Genomic DNA, 19,076 nt, shown 5'->3' with positions numbered 1-19,076 from the left:
TGGATCAGCTTGACTCCAGTCTCAGAGATATTGGGGGCCATTTGACATTACTGTATTTACTAGTACGGATTAAATTGTACTAAGAGAAAAGGTGAAGAGAAACACCTTGATCTTAGTTTCAAGCGCAACTCCAGTAGTAGTAAAACAGAGTCATTTTCTTTCTTTATTTCTTAACTGGCTTGTTGGTTGGAGGTGTGATGCCCAAATAACTGATACGAGTATTAGGAAAGGAAAAGAACAAAGACTGGTAGTATTTTTTAAGTCAATTATTATTATTGCTGAGATCATCCATGAAACTCCAGCAGTAGTAAAACGGAGTCGTCTTTCCTCCTTTGTTTCTTGGCTTGGTCGTTTGGAGACAGGACTTCTTCAGTTTGCTTGCTTTGACTTCAGAAATCAAAAGCTAGGAATTGGAGAGAGCAGTAGAATGGACGCCTGCCAGCAACGCATGTAACTTGACAAGTCAAGCTGTTTTTCCATATGCGCGCGGTTTCGGGCTTCTTTCTTTTGTTGACAAAATCATTCCCACTTTGCTGATGGAACACCAGTGATTCTGAATCAAGTGCTGATCAAGGTGATTATCAATCACGAGAAGGGAAAGGGGGTCCCAGTGTGAAGTGTCAGGTACTCAGGTGTAGGTGTGCTCAAGGAAATCCAGTTGATTTGAAGAATTCGTCCATCATGTCATCCACTCGGCTTCATTCATCCAGAAAACCATCAAGGTTTCCCAAAGAAGCCTTTCTCAATAGGGGGCCTATGTCACTGCAGGCAATGTTCAGCTGCGGTTAATTTCGCAGACAGCAGTTCAAAGCATACGTTGGCGCTCAAATTAAGATCCAAATTAGGCATACCACCTTCATTTATTATCAGACGGCAAAGGATCCCTAGTGCATGAGCCAGATGTAGTATCAAAGGCAGAAGCTAGATAAAGCTGCCTAATTAGAGTTTACATACAGCACATGAAGTCGCAAGCTCGCACGGGTTGGATAAAACATCTAGGTTCAGACTGAAAAAACATGTAAATTCAGTTAAAGATGTTACACGTACACTGACACACGGTTCATCCTCATCGATCTTTTACCCATGACTTAATAATAATGTATACTGACATACATATCCAGATCATTATAAGTCGAAACTATATCGATGATCAGCCAACTCATGAAAGGTCTTGGACCTTGTTGGTATGAATTAAATAACGCATGTATCCTATATCATCGTTTAGCTCGTCAAGTGTTTACTTAGCAAATGACTTTACATGCTCGCTTTGAAGGATACGGTTATTGCCTAACAAATATGCACACTCAAAGACTCTGTCTCAAGTCACCGTGTAACTGTTTGATTGATCATTCTCAAAGTGTTTGATGAAAACTAAGGTTTCTTTTTTCGATAGGGGAAGGTTTCATACTGATGATGGCCGAACAACTAGGTTTTGAGAGAATACTTGGTTCTGATGTGTCTAGTTTTGAATTTGGTTAACAATTTTGACTGGTCAATGATTTCTCAGATCAATCTGCGACAGCCAACTTATAAAATATATCAATCTCTAAATGCCAACATATGACACTGTAGCACCAATATAATACATGTAGTGATGGTGACCACTGCACAAAACTTTTGTGCGTATCGATTAAATTTGCAGATAACACATAATTATACCCTCGGAAAGAGACCATCAAAATAACGCATTGTAAAAAAGGAAAACACACTTCTCAAAACAGGCTTTCGCCCCGTTTTATATATAAAGCACCAACCGAACAAAGCACACGGCCAGACGACACAAAGTGAAGAGGTAGCCCTCTTATAAAACCGATCCTAGGATAATCGGCACACACAGAATGCACGTGAGTACGCAACCGAAAGAGAACAAAGGAAGAAAGGAGTACAATGCCACACAACACCCTAGTACAGCTAAACTCCACAATAACACCCTTCGAAGGGAGAACGGTGCAAAGCATCACCGCTACCGAGTCCGAAACGGACAAAAGTTTTCACCTGGAGCCCAGACACGAATAGGAGCACCACGACGACGTCTTCAAGAAGAAAGAGGCGCTCGTGAGAGTCGCCGTCATCGGCAACAAAGTGTGAAGCTTTCGCTTGGTCGCTCCTCGGTGCCAGTAGGACACTGGATGAGCGTGAAGAGTGCCTATCCCCAGATCCGGATCGGGACGCCTCCACACCTAGAGCGCATCCTGTCCGCGGAAGGATGTGTAGAAAATTTACGGGTCGTCATTGGAGATGCCCTTAGGTAGCTGTAATACTCCCTCCGTTCCTTTATATAAGGTGTATTTGTTTTTTTATAAAAATGCAGAATGTAAGGTGCATTTCTTCTAATTCCTAATAATTTCCTTGTTAGCCCTCCATAAAAAGAGAAAGTATCTCTCTTCTGATTGTCTGTATGTCTCCTTGTAGCAAAAGAAAGAAAGTATCTCTCTGTCGATTGCATGTATCTCCTATTTCCTCGAATAACTGATTTACTTGCCACTAACAAATAAATTTGTCAAGGGTAATTTTGTCCTAAAATGTCTATAATTATGTGTCTTGGTCACTGTGCCAAAAATAATACACCTTACATAAAGAAATGAAGGGAGTATTATAGAACAGGAGAGGAAGAAGGCATGTTCGGTAATGGATGGATCTGGTGTGTCTGGTTGACGTGGCAAACACGTCCAGATGACCTCAAATCGGCTCCGCATATGGACTAGATTTGGGTGGTGCCGGACGGTCTGACAAAATGAACCAGGCGGTATGAGGGGCCCGATTGTAGAGGGGGCTTTTTTTGTGTCCAGACTGTTCGCTCGAACATATGGGGATCGTTTGTGGTGTCCCCTCGGAGATGTTCGAAGTTCATCGATCTGGGTTAGGATAACAAGATTTGGCTCCAGAAGGCATCAGAAGAATACTACTATGATGAATATGAAATACCTTATTTACCCCCAAAAAATAATAGTTGAAATTGTCGTGAGGCGCAAGCCCTTGCATGTAATTCATTGCATCGGACTGTATGACTATTGTTAGAGATATCTCTGAGAAAACAGAGAGGTCGTTGGGCATGCCAAGGATATGAAGAATGCTACTACAGACATGAAGGAAGAAACCGTGACCACGGAGCACACAGCTTGGCGAAATTTGCTGTTTAACATTTATGTAATGTTAGTTCGTGTATTAATCTCTATGAAGATTGCTGTTAATCAATAGAGCTCAACATATGTAGTTTCATCATAAAAAAAGGATCGAACCAATTAATTATTTAATTAATAAGTATTGTAGTAGAAAACAGCATCGGATGCTTGCTCCGCCGTTTGGTGAAGCTTTAGTTTGGCCCCGGACCAAAAGAAGGAAAGGAAAAAAGAAAAAGAAGGCCTTCCGCCCGGAGTGGAAGGAGAGCAAAGCATCTCTTCTCTTCTCTCGCATCGCCCTCTTTTGAGTTGAGTTGAGACTTGAGAGAGGGCAAGGAACCGCGGCAGGCAGCGTGTGCCGTTGCTCAAAGAATCTCATCTCTCGCGTAGCTAGCTATAGATGGCTTCCTCCCCGGTTCGGTGCCCCTGCCTGGCCTCCCCTCCTCCGGCGCGCCATACGCCACACCATACCCAAATCCGATCCAATCACAGCAACTCCCAGCCTGAACCGAGCTCCCTCACTACAAATCGCGAGTGCCCAGGCTCAGATTGACGCCGGCGAGCTGCGGTTCGATTCCGGCGACGGCCGGGTGTGGTCGGTATTTCAGTCGTGGCTGCCGTCAGTTTGCCGGCCGGAGGACATCCACTCGACTGCCCCGAGTTACCGCTCGCCGTCCACAAGGACGGGCTGCTCCCCCTGCCTTCGCAGTGGGATCCCGGACGGACGGTTCAGGTCCTGGCCGCGGTGCCGGGTCGCTTCTGGGCGCCGCCGGAGTGAGATTGGGGAAATTTTATTTATTGGAAAAGAAAAATCGGAGCTTGACTGCAGGCGAGTCCCACAAATAAAGCTTCTTACTGCAGCAGTTTTTGGTTTCTCACCCTCTGTTGAGTGGTTAATTCCTACCTGACTTTGCCCTCTTTTGTTACAGCAGAACAGAGCAAAAATGGCCATGGTCCTGGATGCCTTCGCATCCTACGTGCAAAACATGCTGACCGAAATGGTGAGCGAGGAGGTGCACATGCTACTTGGAGTCGAAGACGACATCGACAAGATGGACGTCAAGCTTAGGGACCTCAAGAACTTCCTTGCCGACGCTGACAGGAGAAACATCACCGACGAGACCGTGCGAGAGTGGGTCGGCCAGCTCAAGCGCGCCATGTACAAAGCTGCCGACATCCTCGACCTCTGCAAGCTCAAGGCCATGGAGCGCGGTCCATCCAAAGTAGACTGCGGGTGCTTCAACCCCTTGCTCTTTTGCATGCGGAATCCCTCCCTTGCCCGCGATATCGGCACCCGCATCAAGGCGCTTAACAAGAGGCTCGACGCCATCAAGGAGCGAAGCGCTGCTTTTAGCTTCATCAATCTTAGTTCCTATGAGGATCGTGGCATCAATGTGCACGCCCCTCGTTCTAGTGATGCCAGGCGTGAGACATCAGGGGAGTTCGACCGGCAGGGTGTAGTCGGGGAGAAGATCGAAGAAGACACAAGAAAACTGGTTGAGATGATGCTTTCTGAAAAAGAGAGCAACAACAATATCATGGTGTTCGCTGTTGTTGGTGTTGGTGGGATCGGTAAGACCACTCTTGCCCAGAAAATCTTCAATGACGAAACAATGAATGCCAACTTTGACAAGACAATATGGTTGAGCATCAACAAGGACTTTGACAAGGTTGAGCTTCTAAGGACAATCATCACGCAAGCCGGGGGAGTACATGGTGGTGAAAAGGTGTTGGCTTTGCTTCAGTCAATCCTTTCCACTACCTTGAAAGGGAAGAGGCTATTCCTGATGCTAGATGATGTTTGGAACCATGGAGCATGGGATGATGTGCTTAAAACACCCTTGTCTAATGTTGTGGCTCGAGGTAGTCGAGTCATCGTCACTACTAGAGATGAAAGAGTGGCTCGAGGATGAAAGATGTGCTTCCCTACCACCATGTGGACAAATTGAAGGAGGAGGATGCATGGTCATTGCTCAAGAAACAGGTGTGTAACTAAACTCTATGCATCTTTATAATTACTAGCTCAATGCTTGATTGGAGTAGAGATAGTAAGGCTACTCACAGTGTGTTGTCTCTTATTGGACGATGGATTTTGTTGTATATATAGAACTTCCCGGATGCATAATTTTTAGAGTGTTATATCTTAGCCATTTTCATTTAGTAAGTTACACCATCGTTCTGGCATTTGTATGGTGCCAGCTTAGTTTTTTTCTTAGGGCCTTGTATATCTGGCCATGGGCCGGGCCGGGCCAGGCTTGGGCCGGGCCTGAAAAAGCCCACGGCAAAAAATTGAGGCTCAGGCCCTATCACTGGTCCTACTTTTCAAGCCCAAGCCCGGCCCATCTGGTAAAAAGCCCTAGAAAGCCCTTAGGGCTTAGGGCCGTGGGCCGGGCCTCTTCCTTAAAATGCCAATATGCCAAGCCCAAGCTCGTCCAGGCCCTACTGGTGGGCTCAAAACTCAGGCCCAAGCCTGGCCCATGGGCAAGCCCATCGGGCCTAGGCCCTGGATTTTAGGGCCGGGCCTGGGTGGGCCGACAGGGCCGGGCCTGAGATGGCCAGGACTAGGGCGTTGTGATAACTATGTGCCACATTGAAGTTTTTTCTCCCACCTTTTCTTGGAGTCGACAGACACATTACACCAATCTTTAGGCATGCAATCCAGCCTATTCGTAAATATATTAGAATACAGTTTTGAGTCATTGGATGCCTTATGATTCCGGAAATAGTAATAGGTCTTATTAGAAATAAAGAGTTGCATATCTCCAGAAATGCTGGTATGGTGATTTTCCTTTGTTCTCGCATGGGTGTCCGCCAGGGTCTAAACCATTAGGTTCCAGGAATAGAGTAGCATTTTCAAGCACTACCTCAGTTGCAGCCTCAGTCCAAATAAAACAGCCAATCTATACACCACATGGACACTATAATTATGCAACTACACACATGTACACACCCTGGTGTGCCCTGTGTAAAAAAGGCAAAATACTTTTAACCTAGGTATCATGACCAAGGTTGATTAAACGACCTCATGCTCATATATTCCCAAATGTATCATTTTTGGATGTAAACCGAATAAAGTATGGCCTCTGTTTAGAATTGAAAACCACAATTAAGGGTGTGAGTAAAATGCCTATGTTAACCATCACCTTTTACTCAGGCACAAGCCCAGTCTAGAAGTAGGTTAGCAGCAGTTGGGATCAGGTCTGGATTCATACCAGATTGATCAGGTCTGGATTCATAGGAGGCTATAGATTTATGTAGGTTCTCGGTTTTCCCTTCTGTTGATTTTAGTTGGAGTCTCTAATATATAAGGAGCTATTGGCTGTTCATGAATCTCCAGCTATCAATAAAGATTAGTCTCATCCTTAAACTCTCTCTTGCCCTTTGATCCACAAGAGCATTAAATTACTTTGTTTCCTTTCCAAACCTGAGCTAGTTTCTTCCTAAAGAAATAATTGTTCTCCTTTCAGAAAGTTAATTTTGAAATGTATATAATAGTCACTTGAAATGCAAGTCCGAACAAAATTGCTAATCCGGGATATAAGGTACTTCCTCCGTACCAAAATGTAAGGTGTTTTTTGGTTGCATAGGGCATAAAAAACATCTTACGTTTTGTTACAGAGGGAGTATAAATGTGAGAAAGTACCAAGTTGGTATTGTCCTTCCATCATCGTCACATATCCATCGTTTATCATTGGACCAAAATTCAGTCGAGTTTGGCTGGAAGAGTCAATAAACAAACAATAAGTTGTATGATAGTAAGAGCATCTCTAGCAGATCCTCAAAAAAACTCGTCCCGCAGAACCAGTTTACAGTTCCCCAAAAGTCTGTCGTACGAGCTTACGACATCTGTTCCGCCCAAGGTCATGCAGTACCGTAAACCCATTTTTAGGGTTTTTGCCCAATTCATGATTTTGAACAACATAAATCTTGATACAACAGCAATATAAATCAAACTTATTAATATGTTAGCATCATACAACAGAATAATCATCTCAACTACAACAAATGCCCAACAACAACAAAGCTTAGTCCCAAACAAGTTGGGGTAGACTAGAGCTGAAATCTATAAGATCTCGCAACCAACTCATAATTCTGGCACATGGAAAACATGCTTCCACGCTCTGTCCTGGTGATACTCCAATCCTTCAGATCTTTTTTTACAGACTCCTCCCATGTCAAGTTCAGTCTACCTCAGGGGCGGTGCCAGGATTTGGGTACAGGGGGGGCCCAAGCCAAGATAGTTAAAGAAAATTGTCATGTGCAAAGAAATAATTCCATAATACTAGAATAATACGTCACTTTGATGCAATTAAAATAAATGATTACATTTATATTAGTTTAAATTTGCCCCTATAATCACCAAAAATATTAAAATTATTAACAATTTCATCAGAAGATAACCTAGTTGCTAGCTAATTCCCAATAAGTGTAAATTATCATGAAATTTTGAATCAAGTTATCTTCAATTGGATCTAGCACATTATCCACTTTAACAATGTTAGTATATTGAGAATTTTAAGCAGCATGCCTAAAGTTGAATCAATATTTATGGCGTTTCGGGGGCTTTTCTCCTCATGACCGTGTCACGGATTGCACAATCAAAAGAATTTAAAAACAAATTAGCATAATAGATCATGCAGTCAAAATAACTAGAATCGGATGAACAATTTCTGACACATATAAGATGAGAGTTCAGATAGATTAGGAAAGAGTACGTGCTAACCTTGGCTAGTTGGAGTTTATAGTATTGTACGGAGGATCACCTGTCGTCAGTGTCTGCCTGATTTAATCGGAGTGGAATCTAATGACGAGCAGGCGGGCAGAGGCACCGGAGCGACAACCGGCAGCAGACACTTATCGCCTTCGGGCACGCGTTAATCACGCCAGGGTCTAGGTTTTTCACATAATACCCGGGGCACTAGGAGAACAGGCCATTACCACGAGTGGGCTTCCTTATGGGCCTATTCTCCTTTCTTTACATTATCTCGACCTCTCTTGACATTATCAGCACGCTTTAGCCGTCCGCTATGCACTGGAGCTTCTGGAGGCCTGCTCTAAGTATGCCCCAACATCTCAAACGATGTTGGACAAGCTTTTCTTCAATCGGTGCTACTCCAGATCTATCTCGTATATCATCATTCTGGACCCAATCCTTTATTGTCAGGCCAAACATCCATCTCAACATGCGCATCTTCGCCACACCTAATTGTTGACATGTCGTCTTTTAGTCGGTCAACACTGAGCGCCATACAACATTGCGGGTCGAATCGCTGTCCTATAGAGCCTGCCTTTTAGCTTTTGTGGCACTCTCTTGTCAACAGAGAACGCCAGAACTTTGGCGCCACTTCATCCATCCGGCTTTGATTTGATGGTTCACATCTTCATCAATATCCCCATCCTTCTGCAGCATTGACCCCTAATATCGAAAGGTATCCTTCTGAAGCACTACCTGCCTATCAAGGCTAACCTCTCCTTGTGCCTAGTAAATTGAAGCCGCACCTCATGTACTCGGTTTTAGTTCTACTAAGTCTAAAACTTTTCGATTTCAAGGTTTGTCTCCATAGTTCTAACTTCATATTAACCCCCGTGCGACTATCAACTACTAGCACTATCATCCGCAAAGAGCATACATCATGGGATATCTCCTTGTATATCCCTTGTGACCTCATCCATCACCAAAGCAAAAAAGATAAGGTCTCAAAGCTGACCCATGGTGCAGTCCTATTTTAATAGGAAAGTCATCAGTGCTGCCATCACTTGTTGGAACACTTATCACAATATTATTGTACTATCATTGATGAGGGTAATGTACTTTGTTGGGACTTTTTGTTTCTCTAAGGCCCACCACATGACATTCCGCGGTATTTTGTCATAGGCCTTCTTCAAGTCAATGAATACCATATGCGGGTATATGCGGGTCATCCTTTTTCTCCCTATATCTCTACATAAATTGCCATACCAAGAAAATAGCTTTCATGGTTGACCTTTTTTTTGCGGTGATCATGGTCGACCTTCCAGGCATGAAACCAATTTGATTTTTGGTCACGTTTGTCAGTCTTCTCAAGCAATGCTCAATGACTCTCCGATAGCTTCATTGTATGGCTCATCATCTTAATTCCACGATAATTTGTACAACTCTGACTACCCCCCTTGTTCTTGAAGATTGATACTAATATACTCTGTCTCCATTCTTCTGGCATCTTGTCTGCCAAAAAATGAGGTTGAAAAGCTTACTAGCCATGTCCTCGCTATGTCTCAGAGGCCTCTCCACACCTCAATGGCGATAGAATCAGGGCCCATCACCTTGCCTCTTTTTATCCCTTTCAAAGCATCCTTGACTTTAGTCCCCTGGATTCGATGCACAAAATGTCTGATAGTATCATCAAAGGAGTCTTCCAAATCAATAGAAGAGCTCTCATTCTCCCCATTGAACAGCTTGTCGAAGTATTCCCGCCATCTATGTTTAATCTCCTCGTCCTTCACCAGGAGCTGGTCTGCTCCGTCCTTGATGCATTTGACTTGGTCGACATCCCTCGTCCTCCTCTCTTGGATCTTGACCATCTTATAGATGTCCCTTTCGCCTTCCTTCATGTCTAACCGCTGGTAGAGGTCCTCATATGCCCGACCCCTTGCTTCACTCACAGCTCGCATTGCGGCCTTCCTTGCCACCTTGTACTTCTCTATGTTGTCTGCACCCCTATCCAGGTAAAGGCGTCCGAAACAATATTTCTTCTCCTTAATAGCCTTCTGAACATCATAGTTCTAGCACTAGGTATCTTTAGCTTCGCTTCTACTTCCATTAGACACTCCAAACTCCTCGGAGGCCACCTTACGTGTGCAAGTCGCAATCTTCATCCACTTATTGTCTGCATCATCTCCTTCCTCCCAAGGGTCCTCCTTAATGACCCTCTCCTTGAATGCCTGAGCTACTCCCCCTCGAGCTTCCAACACTTCGTTCTAGCGACTTTTGCAGACTCATCCTGTTGGACGCGAATCCAAAAGCGGAAGTCAGCCACCAAACTTATGTTCAGGGACAACGCTCTCTCCAGGTATCACCTTACAATCTAGGCAAGCACGCTTGTCTTCTCTTCTCGAGAGGAAGAAATCAACCTGGCTAGAGTGTTGACCACTGCTAAAAGTCACTAGATGTGATTCTCTCTTTTTTAAAGAGAGTGTTAGCTATGACCATGTCGTAGGCTAGAGCAAAGCCCTCATGCACCCGTTCAAAACCATTATTAGATGTATCCACGTGGCCATTGAGGTCTCCTTCTATGTAGAGCTTCTTGCCAATAGGTACACTCGTGAATATGTCCTCCAGGCCTTCCCTGAACTCCTTCTTGGTGTTCTCGTTGTGGCCTGCTTGCGGGACATACACGCTAATAACATTGAGAACAAAGCCTCTAACTACCAGCTTGACCGGGATAATCCGGTCCCCATGCCTCTTGACGTCTACCACTCCATACTTGAGGCTCTTGTTGACCAAGATGTCTAATCCATTTCTGTTCGTAGCCGTCCCCGTGTACCATAGCGTGAAGCTGGTATCCTCCACCTCCTTCGCCTTCTGTCCCCTCCATTTGATTTCTTGGGCAAAAAAGATATCAACACCTCTCCTCACGTCACCGCTGTATCAACTAGCTCCTAAAGCTTACCTGTAAGGGACTCTACGTTCTAGCTACCTAAACGAACCCTCCTAGGCTCGTCTAGCTTCCTTACCCTTCGTACTCGTCGATTCAAATGTGAAGACCCTTCCACTGCACCCACACACTGATGTAGCACACCACTAAGGATGCGATGACCCGATCCTTGCTCACTTGAGATTGTATCTATATCAAGATACGGCGCACTACCAAGGGGTGACGACCCGACCCTTTCCCATTTAACACCACACCCGGGTTTCGATATGGCGCGTCGCTGATAGGATTATGCCCCAACGATTTTCTTTTGGGTTTCATCTCCATAAGAGTGGTTGAGTTTTGACGTTGGCTCACCAAACATATCACAACCCTCCTCCTTTACCCGGGCTTGGCACTGGCTATGTTGAGACAACATAGGCGGACTTCAATTACAACGAATGTTCAAATTCGAATAATTAAAATAATAACGGATGGTTCGGAATGAAAAGAATGGTTCAAATCACACATGAATAAAACTAAGATCAAATGAACAAAATGGGAGTCTACCTCCCATACAGCTGGCGTTGGTGCTCAATGAGATCATCACAGAGCTGGTGTGTGCAACATTATCCTCAATTTGCCGGTAGGTCACCAGAAATGCATTGATCCTATCCTGGTTCCTGGCAGGCTTGACACGACTACCAATATTGTCATAGCATCCTCGATAATCATATTGTGTAGAATTACACATGCAGTCATGATATTTGAGAGTGATTTCTTATCCCAGAAGCGAGCAGGATCTCGCACAATGGCAACTGAGCTTGCAACACACCAAATGCCTTCTCGATATCCTTTCGGCATGCTTCTTGTGCTTGGGAAAAAATAGTTTGCTTCTTGACTTTTGGCTTACTGATGGTCTTCACAAATGTTGACCATTAAGGGTACCGTTGCCAAGATAATACCCCATGGTATAGTCATGTCCATTGACGGTGTAGTTGCAAGCCGGAGCATCTCCACTAGCAAGCCGAGCACAAGATGTGATCTCTGTTATACATTGATATCATTGAGAGAACCCGGCAAACCAAAGAAGTAATGCCAAATCCACAAGTCATGCGAAGCCATGGCTTCGAGCACAATAGCGGGATCACGTTTATGGCCGATGCATAGTAGCTTAGTTTGCGGTATGATGGTGCTTCCTTGACCCAGGGCCAATCGACTCGGATCGAGGGTCGGGAATAACATGGGGTTGACCAGGGTCAGTGGATGGATTGTGAGCCAAATCGATTAGGATGATCCCGAATTTGCAAAAGCAAGACCACATGAACAATATTACAAGAACTAGTTCATGGAGGTTTACCAGGCAATCCGCTCTGCGCAAGATTTTGAAGTCTGTTCGTCTGTTGTCCGGACGTCAAGCTGTCGCATGTCCCTCTCCCGCCATTTCTGAGTACCCCGGCTAGAAGATCTAACAATGCCCTGCCCTTCTGTGATCCACTATGGTCGTCGCCGCCTTGCTGGCCACGGCTTGGTCAGGAACTTAGGATTAGGGAAGGCACGACTTCAGTGAAGAAGGTAAGAAGAATTGCGGCCCAAAGGAAAGTATCTCATGGGGTGGTGAAATAGTAGGAAGTGGGCTGGTGGGCTGTGGTAGATGCGAAATTCTGGGCGAGATTTTCCATCTACGCAATATTAGGAAATATCATAAGAATATCACAATTATTTGAAGAAAAACAACGCAAGCTTTCCCTCCATGTCATGTATCGTACCATGTCATCGACCCATAATTATCGGGCGTGATCCATGTCCCAAAATGATGTATCGAAGATGTATAACCCCGCGCCGCACCTTGTTCCGGAGGGGTGGCGACCCACGACCTCGTTCCTCATCCCACAACCCGAATGACCCGGATTTCTGGCAACCATGGGCCGGTGTATTGCCCGGCCATCCTCTTGCTTCATTCATCGCCATCAACTTCTTTGTGTCCTCATTGGGAGCTCGGAGATACTCGGGACCAAAACCCCTAGATCTAAACGTTGGCAAACACCCGCACGCATTTGAGTGTGGTATCATCTACAATGCGAAGATACTTATCGGTGTACTCAGCCAGATTTCCATATGCTAACACTCTCATTGCCGCCGATATCTTTTGGTGTGAACTAAACCAAAGCAAACCGACGGCATTCCTCCTGAGAGTGAAAAAATGACAGTTCTGCTCGCAAGCTTCGACAATGCAAACAAAAAGAGATCTAAGCATTCGATAACGCCTAGAAGAGGTGAGTCGGATAGGTCGGTGCCACGGTGAAGTAAGCTTTCATGCACATGGAATGGCTGAGAGCTCAGTTGCGCGAAATGCAAAGATGGTCAATCGTCGATCCTCAACGCTTTCTCTTCTTGAAGGGCAGCCCAGTGCACGTACCTGTCGCTTGTGCAGGATCGGACCACTTTTAGTTTATAGTACGCAATCTTTCCCCACATTTCTGTAAGAGGCTGATTTCAGGACTTGGACTTGAACCTGTGACCTCATGGTCACAAGGCAACAACTTTACCGTTGCGCCAAGGCTCTCCTTCGACGCTTTCTCTTCTTGCCAGCCTCAAATTCTTGGACGAGATACAAGAAGTCAAGGTGCTCGACATCGTTGTCGAAAAGCATATCCTCTATGTCGGAATCATCCGACGACGATGAGGACGACGAACTTCAATCATTATCCATCTAAAAAATATTAATCCGCGATTTAATCTACATATCACCCGTCCTAAAATTAAAACGCACGAAAACTACTAGAGAAACTACCTTTGGCTGCAAGGACGGCGGTGCTTCTTCCCCACCGACAACAGGTAGCAAATCCGCTGTCCCTACCTCCCCACGGCCGCACGGCCCCGACGGGCGCGGAGGCTGTGAGCACGAATTTGTGGCTCAATGGCGCTCGGAGCAACCTCTTCCGCCCGCAACGAGGCCCCGCACAAAGGTCCGTGATGGATCCATGGCAGCCGCCGGCTGACATCAGGGTCGAAACACGGAAAGAGAAGAGGTTGACAAATTTCAATAAGCACTCATGAATTAAAATGTGTGGAGAAAAAAGGAGAAATAAAATTAATAGCACACAACCTTACATGCAGGGCCCACAGTGACCCCATAACCCCTGAAGCACTAGAACGTTTCAAATCATGAGAGCTTAGTATCTCTCTCTCTCTATATATATTTTTTATTGGTCAAATCAATGGTCAAAGTTAAACCCAAACTACAAGGTGGCCTTGTATATACAAATGAAGTAGAAAGTAAAAAAAAGGATATATGTGGTCGACAAGAAATGCAAGTCCAAACAGTATATATAATTTGGGACATGGTATAAATGTAAGAAACTAGCAAGGTGTTATTGTTCTACCACCATGCTCACAAATATATGCTCAATCCTTGGACCAAAATTCAGTTGTGTTTGGCTGGAGGTGTCAATAAACCCACATGAAGCGGCAACATAACTGTAATCAGTAGAAACTAGAATCACATGGAAGCATGCCCAGGCCAATCAATAGACATAGGCCACCCTGTCCATGTTACAAATGCGGGTAATTTAGAAAATATTAATATGATACAAAAGATCAGAATACAGCTTAGCACTTACGTCCTTGTCATCTTGTTCTGATGATAGTAGCTCACGTGCTAGATAACCCGGTTGAGATAGCGACATCCCTGGTTATCAGTTCATTCACTTGACAACTTAGTTTAAGTAATACATTAACTGGTATTTTATTAGCTTCTTTTCTTCACAAGCTAATTATTGACTAACATTGAATTGACACTAGCGGCTAAGTAACCGCTACTATTCTAAAAAGGCAAGCTTCTCTGCATTGACTATTGGTTAAACTGCTTGTAGATAGTCTCGACAATTGGACGTGAAATTGATATGCTAAAGGATATTGGGTTGCAAATCATAGGAAAATGTGACGGTTTGCCTCTTGCTCTCAAAATAATGGGGGGACTCTTGTGTCAGAAGGATAAAACACAGCGGGAGTGGAAGATGGTTCTGGATGATTCTATGTGGTCGGTATCTGAAATGCCTGAAGCACTAAACCGTGCAATATATTTGAGCTATGAAGATCTGTCTTCTTCCATGAAACAATGCTTCCTATACTACTCTCTTCTCCCTAATAATGGATTGTTTTGTGATGATGATATCATTGGCATGTGGATTAGTGAAGGATTTCTTCATGGATCCTCACACGACTTGGAAGAACTAGGAAGGAAGTACTATAAGGAGCTGATATTGAGGAACCTAATAGAGCCAAATGTAAGATATGTTGATCAATCTATCTGCAACATGCATGATGTCGTACGCTCATTTGCTCAATTTGTGTCTAGAGATGAGGCACTAGCAGCTCACAGTGGAGAAACTAATATTGCTAGTAAACTTAGTGCACATCAGTTTCTTCGGCTATCTCTAGAAAGCAAAGCATTGGAATCAAATGGGTTAGACTGGAGTTCTCTACAGGCACAAAAGACATTGAGAACACTAATATCAGTTGGCCACATAAATATGAAGCCTATTGATTCTTTAGGTACTTTTCCATGTTTACGAACTTTATGTATAACTTCTGCACATGTTGTAGCATTGCTTGAATCTTTTCAAGAACTCAAGCACCTGAGGTACTTGTCGTTAGAAAACACGGACATATCTAGTCTGCCGGATAGCATTGGAAAGATGAAATTCTTGCAGTACATTAGCCTTTTTGGATGCCAACAATTTGTGAATCTTCCAGATAGCATTGTGAAGTTAGGGCAGCTAAGGTCTGTTAACTTCAGTGACACAAGTATAAATGGCATACCAAGGGGGTTTTGTGCTCTAACAAACCTGAGGATAGTACGTGGTTTTCCAGCCCAGGTGGATGGTGATTGGTGCAGCTTGGAAGAGTTGGGCCCTCTTTATCAGCTTCGGCATGTTGGAATAAGGGGGCTGAAGAATGTAACTTCTTCCTCGTCTGCAGCAAAGGTAAAGCTTGGTGAGAAGGTGCATCTTACCGACCTATCCTTGTATTGTGGTAGTAGATTGCAAGATGATGGGCTGATTAAAGAGGAAGATGGTGTCTCTCACGAAGGGCAGCAACTAATCAAGAAGGTATTTGATGAGCTCTGCCCTCCGCCCGGGTTAGAATATCTTTACATCAAAGGATATTTTGGCCGATGGTTCCCAAGCTGGATGATGTCATCATCAGTTGTGCCCCTTGAGTGCTTGAGGATTCTGTTCATTGAGGACCTAACTTGCTGCACACAACTTCCTGATGGCTTGTGTCAGTTCCCCTATTTGGAGTTCATTCAGATCCGACGTGCTCCGGCCATCAGGCGTGTTGGGCCTGAATTCATCCAGTCCTACCATGGCCACGGTCCATGTCCTTCCCAGATGGTGGATGCATTTCCGAGATTGTATTCAATGAACTTTATAGTAATGGTGGAATGGGAGGAGTGGGAGTGGGAGGAGCAAGTCCCGGCCTTTCCTGTCTTGCAGGAACTTTTGCTAACACACTGCAAATTGTCATGTCTTCCTCCTGGCCTTGCCTTCCAGGCAAGAGCTTTGAAAAAATTATCCATAAAATATGTCCAGGCTCTCACTTCTCTACAGAACTTTCCATATCTGGTTGACCTGGAACTGCATAGAAACCCTGACATGGAGAGGATAGCCAATCTCCCCAGACTGCAGAAGCTTATTATCACCCACTGCTCAAAATTGAAGATGTTGGAGGGTGTTCCCGCACTCCAGAGGCTCATACTCACGGACAAAGACATGGAAACATTTCCAAAATACATGGGAGGTATAAACCCAAGGCATTTGGAGCTACATTGTAGCCTAGCACTGCTCGCTTCCATAGCCATGGGACAATCTGGTCCTGAGTGGGACAAGTTCAGCCAGGTTGAGCATGTAAAGGCATATGCACGTGAAGGAGATAATTCAAAAAAATGGTATGCCTTGTACACAGCAACCCCCTGCAACTTGGAGACGAATGTCAACCTCTCTGCTTTCATGTCAAAAGGTAAATTAGCATTGCTCATTCATCTTAACTTGTCTGTTTGTGTTATTTTGTTCTCTTTGTTTTCTATCTTTCATTTGTATGTTGAAGTATGAATATATTCTCTGTGCAGATGCCCTTCCAGGGTAGGCCAACAAAATGTGATAGTAATGTCAACAAAGATATGACTAGCTTTTTCTCTAAAGAAAATAGACATTAGACAACTAGTTTTTCATCCTTTTGTAATGGTTATATCCAGATTGAAAATAGAGAGTAATCTCTTTTAATAATTATAGCTCATATGTGATTTCTGGACCTCAGTATTTTTTTCAAATATCACAGTTGAACTCTTCCATGCAAATTATGAATTGTGTGACCACATTTATGTTTTCTTCTCATGCAGGAACCTTAACTCATTTTGAGGACACACAAAGATTTGAGTCTGTCTTCAAAATGACGAGAAAAACCTTTAGCTACATCTGCAGCTTGGTTTATGTGCCGTCACTAAAAGATATGAACAGCTACACCTTTGATGATGGGAGGTTACTGGCTTTAGAAGACCGCGTAGCCATTGCTCTGAAAAGGTTGCACTCTAGTGAGCCAACAGAGACCATAGGATCCTCTGTTGGCATGAAGGAGTCAACAGTCTTGTTGGTAACTGAGAGCTTCGCTGTTGCTGTGTGGCAGCGAGCAAGGCGCAACTTGCGCTGGACAGAGTCCAGTGAAATGGATAAGTTCAAGTCGATGTTTGACAAGATCCACAATATGCATAATTGCTGCGGTGTTATATGTACAACTCACATCCCATTTGGACCAAACTGGGACCGCGAGAAGAATGACAGCATCCTAGTCCAGCTCGTCATTGATCCAGAGATGAGGTTCAGGAACATTTGGTGGGGTCCGATAAGCAGCATGAACCAGTCGAGCATTTTGCATGAATCTTATTTGTTCAAGAAGTGCGAGGAGGGCGGTTGGCTGAATGGCAGCAAGCTGAAGGTGGGATTAGATGGATCAGAAGTCGGGGAGTACATAATTGGTGATGCAGGATACCCTCTTCTCCCGTGGCTACTCACACCTTACCAGGAAGAAGACCTCTCAGACTTCAAGGCAGAGTTCAATAGGAGACATTCCAGAGCCACAAATTGTGCACTGAAAGCGCTGGCAAGGTTAAGAGACACGTGGAAGTACCTGCAGGGAGAGACGTCATGCCCTGTCAATACGGACACTCTAGTTGAAGCAATCCATGCTTGCTGCTACTTGCATAACATAGTCATAGATATGGAGGATGATGCAGCCATGCCGAGCATTGAGGATTCATATTACTGTGAGGACGTGCGGCAGGTCGAAAGTGAGGACGCTATCAGGGCAAGGGATATGTTGTCACGATACTTCTTGACCAGCATGCCATCTGAATCAGGAGGTGAATCGACACAACTGCTCTGGTTGGTCTTCCCACTAATTTTTCATAATTATTTAATTCTGTTGCTTCCTCCCTTCATTTTGTTTAGCCGGCCTGGTAGATGCGGAGGAGGACCATGAAGTAGCTGCATCAGGCTCAGGGACTGAAGACAAGGCGCAGGCGCAAGCAAGACCATCAGAGGAAGAGATCATTAACTGAAGAAATCTGTTTCCGCCACATCTTCTAGTTTCATTCTAGGTATTTCCGTCGCAAGTCTTGTTATTCCCTTGTTCTGAAGTCGATGTGATATGGCTCTAATGTCATTGAGGATCTTTAACTGATAGCTCCCTTGGTTATGTATCAATTACATAAATCAAGCAAGAAGTTAAACTGATATAACTGCTAGCAATGTGCTGAGAAAAACATTAGTGGAGTTTGTATTAGTTAAGGCTCATTTATGTATTTCCCCCACTGTATTGCTTTAACTGATGGTCCATTAAATAAAACAGCATGGTGATTCGTAGAAAAATAAAAGTAGCAGCTATACTATGCATGGAGTTGGAGAATCTTGATATCTGTAATCTTGGTGATTCTGTTTTTTGGTTTAATGGACCATCACGGTGATTCTGTTAAAAGGCTCATTAAATAAACCAGCACAGTGATTCTGTTTTTTGGTTTCCTATCTATTTGGCAAAGACGACTATTGTCATGTATGTAGTCTAAGGTGCTGAAAAAAAATTCAGTGTGCCTATCTGTACTCTATAGTATATATCCATCATTTGATGCAAACTGAAGAATTTGCAATCTTAATGCCATGGAGTCGTGTATATAATAAGTATATTTATGTCAGGTGTATGTTTGCGCGAGTAATCTTATTCAACGCAAGAACTTGTGATGAATCTTTTAATACGAAAAATACCTGGAGTAAATTAAGACTAGTTCAAATTC

At 44.1% G+C, this 19,076-nt stretch overlaps 1 pseudogene; it reads left to right on the top strand.

The window, feature by feature from the left end:
* The first annotated feature begins 4,050 nt into the window (after nt 1–4,050).
* LOC119321977 lies at nt 4,051–18,629 on the top strand (annotated as a pseudogene).
* Nucleotides 18,630–19,076: the final 447 nt, after the last annotated feature.

This window comes from Triticum dicoccoides, chromosome 6B (genome assembly GCF_002162155.2).
Source record: "Triticum dicoccoides isolate Atlit2015 ecotype Zavitan chromosome 6B, WEW_v2.0, whole genome shotgun sequence".
Classification (NCBI taxonomy): Eukaryota; Viridiplantae; Streptophyta; class Magnoliopsida; order Poales; family Poaceae; genus Triticum; species Triticum dicoccoides.
Note: the sequence above shows the minus strand (reverse complement) of the source record. Positions and strands in the feature narration are given on the sequence as shown.